The sequence below is a fragment of the Hibiscus syriacus genome, unplaced genomic scaffold (genome assembly GCF_006381635.1).
Source record: "Hibiscus syriacus cultivar Baekdansim isolate YM2019G1 unplaced genomic scaffold, ASM638163v2 tig00111356_pilon, whole genome shotgun sequence".
Classification (NCBI taxonomy): domain Eukaryota; kingdom Viridiplantae; phylum Streptophyta; class Magnoliopsida; order Malvales; family Malvaceae; genus Hibiscus; species Hibiscus syriacus.
The window spans coordinates 1848901-1861813 of NW_024063068.1; positions in this window are offsets into that span (position 1 = coordinate 1848901).

Sequence of the window (12913 nt, forward strand, 5' to 3'; positions counted from 1 at the left end):
CCAAGGCGATGATGAATCAATGTACGAATGTTGGGAAGTTCCTTGCGATAGGTAAGGTAAGTTCTTAGGATTTCCACAATCTTCTAAAAACTTCTCTCGCTATTTCTTTCTTTTCTTTTTCAGACAACTTATCATTTTTTTCATTCAGTCTTGATTCACCATCGACTGTACCATTGTGGGTCTCACCGCCGACACCACTCAATTTGTCTCATCGTCTTTGTTCGATCGGTGACCTTGGTTCGTCATTCGCCACTGCCATTTACAATCGATGAAGGGTTGAACATTCGGGTTTCTTCAAAAACTCCATCCCTATCGATCTTTTCTTAAAAACAACTTTGGTAAGTGATTCTCCATCCCTTAAATCATTAACCTATAAAATTTGGTGTCATTTCAGTCATCATAGATCATATCACGCGCCACACACACTGTCGCTATGCCTGTGGGAGTTATTTTTACAACGTTTGGTTCAAGTTGTTGAACCGGTCTACTTGAACTAGTCCTAAATTGGTTTTACTAAACCGCTGATCAAATTATTGATCGAACCACTAATCGAACTATTGACCGAGTCATAGACCATTGATCGTTGACTTTGAGTGTTTATGTTATTCGTTAACCCCTATCTTAATGTTTTTCAACATATTAAGTCCATTTTTGCAATATGTTTGACCAAATCTGATCCAAAAGCGCTCATTTTTGTCATTTATTACTTTAAGTTACAATTGTGTTTTATTGGACTCACTTTTTGATATTATGTTATGATAGTGAACATGTATCTCTGCATTAGTCTCCGGTAGGTCCTAACCATCCTTGCTCAACTCAATTCGAATTCAAACATTCGAATCAAGATAAGCCTGAGTGTTGTTTAGTGAACTAATAGTCTATTTCTGTTTAGATATATTGATGAAACACTCGTGTAGTAGTAGGCTATTTTTAGGTCTCCATTTCGTAGGACGTAGTACTACCGACCGTGGGAATCATAAGGCTTAACTAGTGTTATATGTTAAATAATTATATGCTATTATAATGTATGATCTTATCTATAGGCATGTTCTTATTTTTGTTATGTTTACCAACGATATGTTTGGTTTCTGATTCTTGTTGTATTATTTTTTGATATATATATTGATGCATTTCTGTTATCTATTGGGGATCCTCTACAGATGGCAATATCCTCGTCATATTTTTATTTGGGATCCTCTACGAAGAGTAATATCTTCATCTTGTTTCTATCTGAGATCCTCTGTGGAGGACTATTTATCCATTCTAACTTTTGTATTCTACTTTGGGTACCTCTTTGGAGGGTAACATCCCCATCCTATTTATCTGTGGTGAAAGTAAATTTGTGTGAATTTTCTGTTATAATAATAATGGATAATTGGTTTACAACTGTCTTAGTTTTTATTTGCATTTTATTGCACGTATGAATTATTTATGATTTATTATTGATATCCGTTGTAATTCAAGGACACACTAAACCATATAAAGTCACTTTTTAGTTTCCGTCTTTTTCAGATTTCTCATATTTTTAGGATTCTAGCCATTTCTTGGAGGATTATCTTGTAGCATGTTTTCCTAGTTATATACGAATGTTTTCAAACTCTATATTTGAGTTTTTAGTTAATTCTTTATATATATATATATATATATATATATATATATATTGAGAACCATGGTATTATATTTTAAACTTATTTTGGACTTAATCTTGGTTGTGTTATTTTCGTAAACTCTCAAATTTGACTCTGGATTTACATCGGTACTCTGCCACTGTATGTTATAATTTGAAACTGATTTGGAATGTGACATTCATCAATAGACTTGGAAATTTCATAACTTCTAATCATTTAAATTATTGTAATATCTATGATTCGATTGTAACGTCCATGCTGGATTTAGGAGGTTATATTTAGTGGTACCAAAACATAGGCTTAACTCTTGGAGTGTGTTACCCTTCAAATTTATAGTATTATGAAAAACAGTTTTTGTATGTATAAAAATGTTTTGGGTTTAAAAATTATTTTCTAAAATCTGTTCTAAGTTTAAATTGTTTTTAAATGATTTAATCTTATTTGTTTTTGAATATGAGATTTATATACGAGTTATTTTGATTCGAGACTCTAATACCATATCTAACTTTAGCTTCTGTTTACATTAGATCTCAGACTCAATAGATAGTATGCCAACCCATAGAGGTCGATGTCGTTCTGTACCATTTCTTAGAGGTGGTAACGCTCGGGGTCGTGAAGGCCGAGTGATTAATATTGATAAAGATCCTCTAATTCCTAAGGTCGAGACATCTAAGAGGTGTACTCGAGCGTCTGATTCTTTTGATCTAATGGAGCATACGCTTGTCACTAAAGGCATAACTATGGGTGATTTGGAGGATGTTACTATTAGTCGAGTAGTGTTATGCTTACTTCAGAGAACAACTAGGGTTCAGCAAGAGGATATTGTTGTTACTCTTTCATCGATTATATTGTGAAATAGAGCGGAGTACTTTAGAGGGCTCACTTAAGCATCCCCATCTGTTGGGGAGTATGAGGTTGAGGAAACTAAGTGTATTTACAATGAGATGGACTATCCTGAGCGTTGGAGACTTAAAGCATTCATTTTGTTGTTGAAAGATGACACCTTGAGTTAGTGGGATTCGATTAAGATGACTACTTCGGGGGATCAACCGACTTATTAGTTTTTCCAAAGGCTTTTTAGATTTAGTTTCTTGGCAGTTGATATATGAAAGAGCGAAAACATAAATTTATGGATCTGAAGCAAGGTGATATGATAGTTCAAGATTTGAGTTAGAGTTTTTGTGTCTTGGTAAGTATGTCACTGAACTGATTTCTACCTAGGAAGCTAAATTCTTGTGGTTTAAAAAGGGTCTACATGTTGGGATTCATAACAAGGTGGCTACTCATCATGAGCAAGACTTTGTTAACTTCATTGGTTAAGCTAAGACTAAAGAGATGGAAGATCTCAATAGGGATCAATGTAATTACAACAGGAAGCAATCAGGTTTCGAGGGTCCTTTTGGTTCTTCTAATCGTTCTAGCAAATGTTTGAAGGATGATACTTTGAGATATGACTTTGGATCTAGGTTTCCTAAATCTTCTGGTCGGTTAGAGAGTAGGTGTGTTTCTTTTGCACGGTGGGTTATTCTAGACCGGACAAATTTGACCCGAACCCGACTATCTAAACTGATTTATCCAAACCGAGACCCAAAATAGTCCCAAACATGATGATCTAAATTGGACTTAAGAACCGAAAGTAATCCAAACTAAACGGAAATCGACTCGAATTTTAGCCAAACCAAAAGTAACTCGAATCGAAAGTAACCTGAACCGAACCGAAATCGACATGAATTTTAGCCAAATAAAATGTAACCCAAACCAAAAGCAACCATAACTGAAAGCAACCAAACAAAAATAACTTGAACCGAAAGTAACCCGAATTTAATTTATCCAAACCCAATCTGAACCAAATATTGACCTGATTTTAACCCAATAATTGAGTTAAAATGTATAAAAAACACTAAAATAACTTATTAAATTGGTTTTCAATTTATTTAAATCAAATTATGAATTATTAATGAGTTAATTACATCATAGTCCCCAATCTATGATCCTCATTTAAAATTAGTCCATAAACTTTTAAACATTTCAATTTCATCCTTAAACTGTGACTATTATTCTAGATTATTTCTCAAACTTTTGAAGATTTCATTTTCATCCCCAAGCTATGATCTTCATCCTAAATCGGTCCTCAAACTTTTTGAACATTTCAATTTTATCCTAAATTATTCGTATATACTAATCACATTTCTTGTTAATAAAAAATTAGGCAAGTTATATTATTATATGTTTGGAAAAAAAAAAATTTAGGTTAAACTATGGTTGAAATGGATTACATAATTGGATGAATTTGGGGATGAAATTGAAAGATCTAAATGTTTAGGGACTAATTTAGAATGAGATTTATAATTTGGGGATGAAATTTGAATGTTCACAAGTTTAAGGACTAATTTAGACTGAGAGTCATAGTTTAAGGATCATAGTTTAGGGACATATGATGCAATTTATTATTAATTTAATATTTTACTTTGGAACTACTAAAACAACTCTCCAAAATTATTAAATTAATTTAAAAATTATTTTATTTTCTTTTGTATATGAAAAAATAGTTATTTAAAATTAGGGTTAACTGTACGGATGATCACTCATGTTTGTGTTTTGTCCACTTTTGGTAACTGATTTCAAATGCATAAGATATGGTCACCTCGTTTTTATTTAATTAAGATATGGTCATTTTTGTTTTTATTTCTTTAAGATGTGATCACCACGGGTTAACTGCCGTTAACATTTAACAGAATAAGTGATGTAATAATTTGGTATAATCACACACTTGGTCTCTATTATTTACATATTCTCTCAATTTAGTTATACTTTTAATAAATTAAAATAAATTTAATCCTCTAATCGAATGATGTCACGTGTCACTAGTGTCATGTGTCGTGTTACGTGCCACTATTTGGTTAGAGAACTAACTTTATTTTAATTTATTCTAATTTAATATATTTATTTTCCACTATTTGCTTTGCTTTGTTAAAATAAAATAAAATAAAGTTAGTTTTTCAACCGAATGGTGACACATGACAGTAAATGTGGTACCAATGATAGTGTCATCGTTCGATTAGAGGATTAAATTTATTTTAATTACTAAAAGTATGACTACATTGAGAGAATGTGTCAATAATAGGGACCAAATGTATGATTATACCAAAATATTTAATGACAGTTAACTCGTGGTCACCACATCTAATTAAATAAGATTAAGATGATCTAAGATATTTTGAAATCATTGGCCAAAAGTACACAAAACATACATAAATGATCATCCGTGTAGTTAACCTTAAATTTAATATAAAAATACTTATTTTACACGACACAAATAACTTAATTTTACAATATAAAGATATATGTTTCAATTATAATTTAAATTATATATATTGATAATATAATAATATATCATTTATAAATATTTAGAATAACATTTATTCAAATATAATAGTATATTATTTTTACTTTTAAGTTTAATAAAAATATTATATTTATAATTAAACGTTAGATATCTAATTTAAAATTTTAATAGATAATAAAAATTATTATTTAAAAATTTTGTATTTTAATCAAATAGATCGTAAAATAAACTTTTTAATCTGGATCAATAAAAAAAAGGCTTAAATACACCTTTCCCCCTAAACTATATTATTTTTACCGAGTTGCCCCTTAAAGTATTTTTCGGGATGTTTTGCCCCCTAAAATTTAAATCGTTGCCTATTTTCCCCAATTTGTTAATTTCGTTAAAGAAACGTCGGTAAATTACATATTTAGTCACTCAACTATTCATGTGTTTCTATTTTGGTTAGTCAACTATTTTTGTTTTTAAAATCATCACTAAACTTAATTTTTTGTTTCGTTTTGGTCACCCAATTCGATTAGATTTATTTTTTTAAATTTACAATATATAAGAATTCATTTATATCACATATTTTTTCATCACATAAATGACCATCCAGCTCAGTTGGTAGAGCACAAGGTTCTTAACCTTGAGGTCGTGGGATCGAGTCCCACGGAGGACATTTCATAATTCGGAGGTCTCTTACGGAAGCTGCTCTCAACTTGGTGTTGGGGGTAGTTTACTATCTTACCTCCCCCTTACCCCATACATATGGGAAAAAGGGACAGCCATTTTATAAATTTAATGTATAATAATAAATAATATATTGTAAATAATATACAACATATTTATTTTTTTGCACTTAAAATTTTAATAAAAAATATTAAATATTTATAAGGTGAAATTCCGGTTCAATTATGCAAGTTGTATTCCAAATTGGATCTACACTCTTTCTTCTTTGGGTGCTTCTCTTAAGAGCTAATCATTTACAAGGTGAAATTTCGGTTCAATAATGCAAGTTGTATTCCTTGAGCATTATACATCTCTCTCAAAATATGTTTTCTGGTTCTATACCCTCTTGTTTGGGAAATTTAACACTTCCATTGAAAGAGAATAAGATTATAGCATCTTTGACAATTATAGATTTTCGTTATCCTGAAATTTAACTCAAAATATGTTCTTGAGATAGAATGTTGCAAGTCTTTTGTGATTTTTGAAAAACTTTACTCGTTCTTTATAATTGCATAAAAATTTTGGATTTTTATTTTTCAAATATAGAAACCAAGTTGCACATTTTGAAAACACACTAATAATTTTTTTAAAGGAAATTAAATTTAATTATGATGTATATTTTTTAATAAATAAAAATGCCAAGTTCGGCCTTAGACCTATCTAAAATATTGTATATAGCACTCAATTTCAAGTCTGGTCGTTTTTAATAAGCTTAAAATATTTTTTTCATATCATATTTTTTATTTTTATCATATAATATTTTTATTTAAAAATGTATATTGTTGTGATGTTAAAAATTATAAAATGTGTAGGGTATTGAATTTTTTATGTTATATAATTGTGTTAAATTTTAATTTAATATTAATATTTCTTTTATTAAAATTTTAATTACAAAAAACTAAATATGATGTATATTATTTACAGTATAATGTTATATCATTATACATTATATTTATATGTTGAGTAAAAAATATGTTATATAAATAATTTCTTATATATTGTAAATTTAAAAAATAAATCTAATCGAATTGGGGGACCAAAACGAAACAAAACTTAAGTTTAGATATGAATTTTAAAACAAAAATAGTTAACTTACCAAAATAGAACTGCACAAATAGTTGAGTGACTAAATATGTAATTTACTCATGTGTTTTTTAACGGAGTTAATAGATTGGGGAAAATGAGGTAATGATTTAAACTTTAGGTGGTAAAAATTCTCAAAAAATACTTTAAAGGGAAACTTGGAAAAACGGTATAATTTAGGGGAAATGGTGTATTTAAGCCATAAAAAATATCACAAACTTTAACATATCATATAGGATGAGTTTGAATTAAATTATAATCCGTAAATTATAATTGAAATTGAATGAAATTGAATGAAATTGAACACAAATAATAAGATTTTAAAAAACATACACTTTTTTTTTCAAAAATATATTAATAATTCTATATATACTTTATTTGGCTTATACCTAACTCAATCTGAATTGACCTAAAGATCCAAAGTTAACCAAACCAAAATAATTGATCGAATATTGATCCGAACCGAAAATCAACTGATCCTATCAGATCAGACCAAAAATTAACTGATCCTATATTGACCTGACCCGATACCCAAATCAACCCAATTTACTATAGACTCGAATAAAATTGAAATCTAAAATAACATGATCCGACCCAACTTACTATAGACCCGAATAAAATCGAAACTCTACCTAACATGAATTAAATCTAAACCAAAATGATGAGTGAAATTATGATGGAGAGTGTCACAAGAAGTTAGAGGCATGTTCAAAATGTGATTCTACTAAGCATCATCTGAGGGATTTTCTGTAGGTTACTCCGACATATCAGTCTCTTGCTCATTCTTAGGGATCATCTCAAACACCAAGGGGTCGTACTTATAACAGACTCGCATCATCTGGATTTGTACCAATTTTTTGAGTAGGGATCGATTTGCCTAAGGTAGAGGTTTTATGAGGTTAGAGACTTGACAACCTAGCTTTGTTATGCTATGAGACTTTATTAGGATCATGATGAGCTAGACGTCATTGCATGTACTTTTACTATTCATTTTCTTCATTATTTTGCATTACTTGATGGTGGGTCTACACATTCATATGTTGCGAGTTTTGTAGCACATAATCTTAAAATTCTGGTTGCGTCGACCACATGTCATGTTGTTGTTTAGTCCCCTATGGGTCAATCTGTAATGGTTGATAAAATGTATCAAAATTTTCCTCTTGATCTTTGTGGAGAGACTTTTCTGACAAACCTTATAGAATTTTCGCTTGATGAGTTCAATCTTATTCTTTTTACCGATTGGTTGGTAGAGCATTGAGTTAACTTGAACTATGAACGCAAAAGAGCGATCTTAAAAACTTTTGATGATAGAGAGATTGTTCTGATCGAAGAACAATAGATTATCTGTATACTGTGATATCAGCCGTAGTAGTTGAGAAAATGATTTATAAGGGTGTCTTATTGAAAGAGTTACCTAGTGTCTCGCCTAAGTGGGAAGTAGAGTTCAGAATTAAATTGTATTTGGGTATTGCACTGGTGTCTGTGACACCTTATCACATGACACGTAAGAATTTGAGAGAGTTGAAGGACTATTTGCAGGAGTTGTTGGATCAAGGTTTTATTCAGCCTAGTACCTCTTTGTGGGGAGCTCCAGTGCACTTTGTTAAGAAGAATAATGTAATCTTATGCTTGTGTATCTTGGAAGCTAAATAAGCTTACGATTAAAAACAAATACATGTTACCATGCATTGACGATTAATTTGATCAGTTTTGAGGTGTAACGATTTTTTCTAAAATTGATCTTTGGTTTGGCTATTCTCGACTTAAGGTGAAAGATTTTGATGTGCTAAGGATGAATTTCTAGACTCGATATGGTTATTACGAGTTCTTATTAATGCGGGTTGATAATGACCTTGTTTATTTCATGGATTTAATTAATCAATTGTTTTAACCGTATTAGGATCTATTCGCCATTATTTTTATCAATGATATTTCGATTTATTCTAAGTTTGAGGCTGAACACGATGAGCATTTGAGGGTTGTTTTAAATACCTTGAAGGAAAAGAAACTTTAAAGTTCAGTAAGTGTAAATTCTGGCTTAGTGAAGTAATGTTTTTGGGTCACATTATTTCTACTAAGGGTATTTCTGATGATCTGAAGAAAATTGAGGCTATTTTGATCTAGAAGCAACCTAAGAATGTGATAGAGATATTTAGTTTCCTAGGTTTGGCAAGTTATTATCGAAGGTTTGTATAGGTTTTTCTATCATTGCTATTCATTTGACGAAACTTCTGAGGAAGAATATGCCTTTTGTTTGGAATTAGGCTCAACGATCGAGTTTTGATCAGTTGAAAATCAATTTTTACTCAAGCTCTAGTTTTGATTCAAACTGAGTTTAGGAATGATTATACAATTTACTGAGTTGCTTCTCAATGAGAAGGTGATAGCCTATGCATCTCCTTAATTGAAGCCACATGAGTGTAACTATTATACTCATGATCTAAGGTTGGCTACAACAGTCTTTGCGCTAAAAATCTAGAGGCACTACTTGTATGGTGAAACATTCTATATATATACTGATCACAAAAGATTGAAATATTTGTTAACTTATAAGTATCTCAATCTGAGACAATGTCGCTAGTTAAAGTTCCTGAAAGACTATAACACCCCAAATTATGGCCTAAATTTTCTTAAAACTTTTTCAAGTACTAAATTGAAATTTTAATTAAATTTGAGGATAAAGTGAAATTTTGATTAAATTCGAATCCAAATTTAGAAAGTACTAAAACTGGATGACCTATAGTGTAATTACAATATTTTTCATAAGTGTGAGTTTAAAACCCAAATATCAAAAACTTTCTATTTATGGAAAGTTTCAGCCCTCTTTTTCTCTCTTTTTTCAACCTTTCCTCACATAGAATGAAACCTTTGATCAACGTTTTTGTTGTTGACCATTGCTCCATTTTTTACACATCCCACACCATCGTGTTCCTTGCATCATTCTGAGTTCACCAGTATTCATCTTGTCTCCGTTGTTGTTGGAGTATGAGGGGGTGAGAAAGGTCAAGTTTTTGACATTTTGAAATCAAGCTCTCCGTCGTTCACCATTCTGAACCGAGCTTGGTAGCTGTCTCAAAACCTCTTAAAACATGTGTAAGAATTTTTAGACCCCTGGAGACCCTGCATGCACGTCACTGTGCGTGGGGGAAGTTCCACCGCCTAGTGGGTTGCTTGAAATTGGGTCGACTCGATCCGACCAGCCAGCCTGACCAAACTAGTGTCTGACCTGATTTGACTTGACCTGAACCGAACCGATAAACCATTAACCGTTGACCGGTGTTAACTTTTTAAAAACCTCCATAGTGACGTTTTTTGATGTCTTGAGTCCGATTCCACAATCTGTTTTGTCAAATTATGACCCGAAATCCCCGAATTATGCCCGTTAATTCGAAAATGCTTAGTATTTTTAGCATTTTTGTTTATTTATTTGGGATTTGATTATGGAATTGATTCGAGAATATATTTTTATAAAGGTACTCATGCTTCACCCAACTGAGGGTCGGTTACAACCAGTGCTTCTCATCTGTCAGATCCGTACGATCCGCGATCCTCCATATTTACTCACATGTATCTGTAACTTATTTAAATATGGGTTATTATTATCATTTATATTAAGAATCCGATATGGATTTTTTGATTCGTATGATCTAGTACTGTCATTGATTGTGATTAGCAGACTCAGTAGTAGGCTTTCTTATCAAACTGGTACAACTGTGTTTCCTGATGGTGTTACATTTCTGTTTTAAACTATTTATCTGAACTGTTTTAGATTTCTGATAATATTGTATATTTTTACGACACAATACCTAATTTTATGAATAATGTTTATCTGATATTTGATTTACTGTACATTTCTTATATGATCTATGATTTTTGTATTTCTGTATTTAATTTCTAAGTCTGGAATATTATCATGTTTAATGGATTAAACTATCGTTTTCACTTGAATACATACATGTTGATTTCTATCATTGGGGGTATTATTGGAGGAAGTATATCAGGCCTAGTCTATGACTTTTAAGACCTTATCGCAGGCCCCTCTGCTTAGTGCTCAGGGTAAGTCCTTACCCTAGGCTTCTCTGCTTTGTGCTCAAGGTAAGTCCTTACCGCAGGTCCTTATTGTCGTATGTATAAGGCCTTATTGGGTGTACATGTGGGTGTATGGTTCTGGGAAACCTACATAATCTGGTGATCGGATGGGGGTAGTGGTCATATTTTTAAATTATGTTTGATAAATTGATTTTTTTCTACTGAAATATTTTATTTGTATGTTTCTATACACCGTAAGGAGCACACTGGGCTTTTTAGCTCATTCTGTAAATTTTTAACCTTTTCAGATAGTAGCAGAGCATAGGCTATCAGACTTGGCATCAGGAGGACCAACTACTCCTATTTTTGTACCATTGTATATCTCTATATGCCTTTTTGTTATACTTTAGTGCCACATGTTTTTGCTACTATCTTGATATATTTGTATTACTGATATTTTGCTATGTATATGTTTTTTACGGTTTTTTAGATATATGTATATATTGTTATATTGATGTTTATCATACGAACCTTTTTTATGACTAATTTTATATTATATTGTTATATTAATTTTAACATTGTTTTAAAAATGAAAAAAAAAATTCTGAATAAGATATGTAACCGCCTAGATTTAGGTATAACATCTAGGTCGGGTCTAGGGGGTTTGATTATGGAATTGAATTAAGAATTTTTTTTATGAAGGTACTCATGCGTCGCCCGACCAAGGGTCAGTTAGATCCGGTGCTTCCCGTTCGTGAACCTATCACATCCCAAATTAAGGGTACATTGGAAGTTTTGTGAAAGTTAATGTCAGTTTTACGTTTTTGAAAGTTAAGGGACTAGTTGCTTAATTTAGTGAAAAATTAAAATCATTTCCCCTTTTTTCTTTCTTTTCCTGTTCATGGATCTGAAACCAGTTTTATTTTTCCCCTTAAAAACTATTTTATTCTTATTTCAATTTTTCTTTGATTTGTCATCAACAACGCCATCGTGTGTCTCACCTTCGGTGTCATTGTGTTCGTCTCATCGTCTCCGTTTGCATAATACCCTTGGTTTATTATTTTTTGTTGCTATTAGTTTCGGGTGAGGGAGTTTAGTTTCAAGTTTTTGAAGAAATTCAATTACATTGCTCTCAGTCGTAAACTGGCCCTGATAAGTTGTTCCCCTTACTTCATTTTATTTTTCCATAATTTTTTGTGCAAAAATCACCGTCAGACGGGTCCCACGCACCCTCACGCACCATCTTTCGCGTGTGGGATTGTCCAGGCAGTTTTAATTATAAAACCGACTGAACCGGTTAGCTGCTGGACCGAATTAGCCCGACCCATTGATCGTTGACCATTAAATTTTTCTGAAGGCATCTATTTTATGTTTTTTTATGTCTCGAGTCTATTTTCGCAGTCCTTTTTACCAAATTTAAACTCGAAAGTCCTGTTTTAGGTAATTTATTACTTAAAGTCATAATTATGTTAAGTAAATTATGAGGTTTTGAACTCACTCTTGGATTTAATTTTCTGAAGGTATCCTCGCGTTTTCATATCACTCTTCAGTCGACCGTGATCAGTCTCGATCTACTCAGTTCAATTTTGGTTGTTCATCTCGAGATAGGCGTAAGTATTAAATTAGTGAATTTATAACATATATTGTTTAGTGGTTGGCATCCATATTTGTGGAAGAGTATTGCTTTAGATTCCCAATCCGGAAGACCTAGTTGGGAAGAATAAGACTTAGCTAATATTGGTTATTTGCTTTAGGTGTGTTCTCTAGACCTGCTCAATACTTTTGTTATATTATACTATTAAGTTATATGTATTGTTTGAAAGTATATTCATAATGGTGACAACTAACAGAGGCATTCTTGACATCATTAATGATCTGCATATTGATGCATTTTTGACATATGCATGGGATAAACTCCCGCTCTGACATCTGTATGGGATAAATTTCCCGTTCTGACATATGCATGGGATAAAATTCTCGTTCTTACATCTGTATGGGATAAACTTCCCGTTCTGACATCTGTAGGGGATAAATTCCTCGTTCTGACATATACATGGGATAAACTCCCTGTTCTGACATATGCATGGGATTATTTCCCATTCTGTTTCACTTGGGA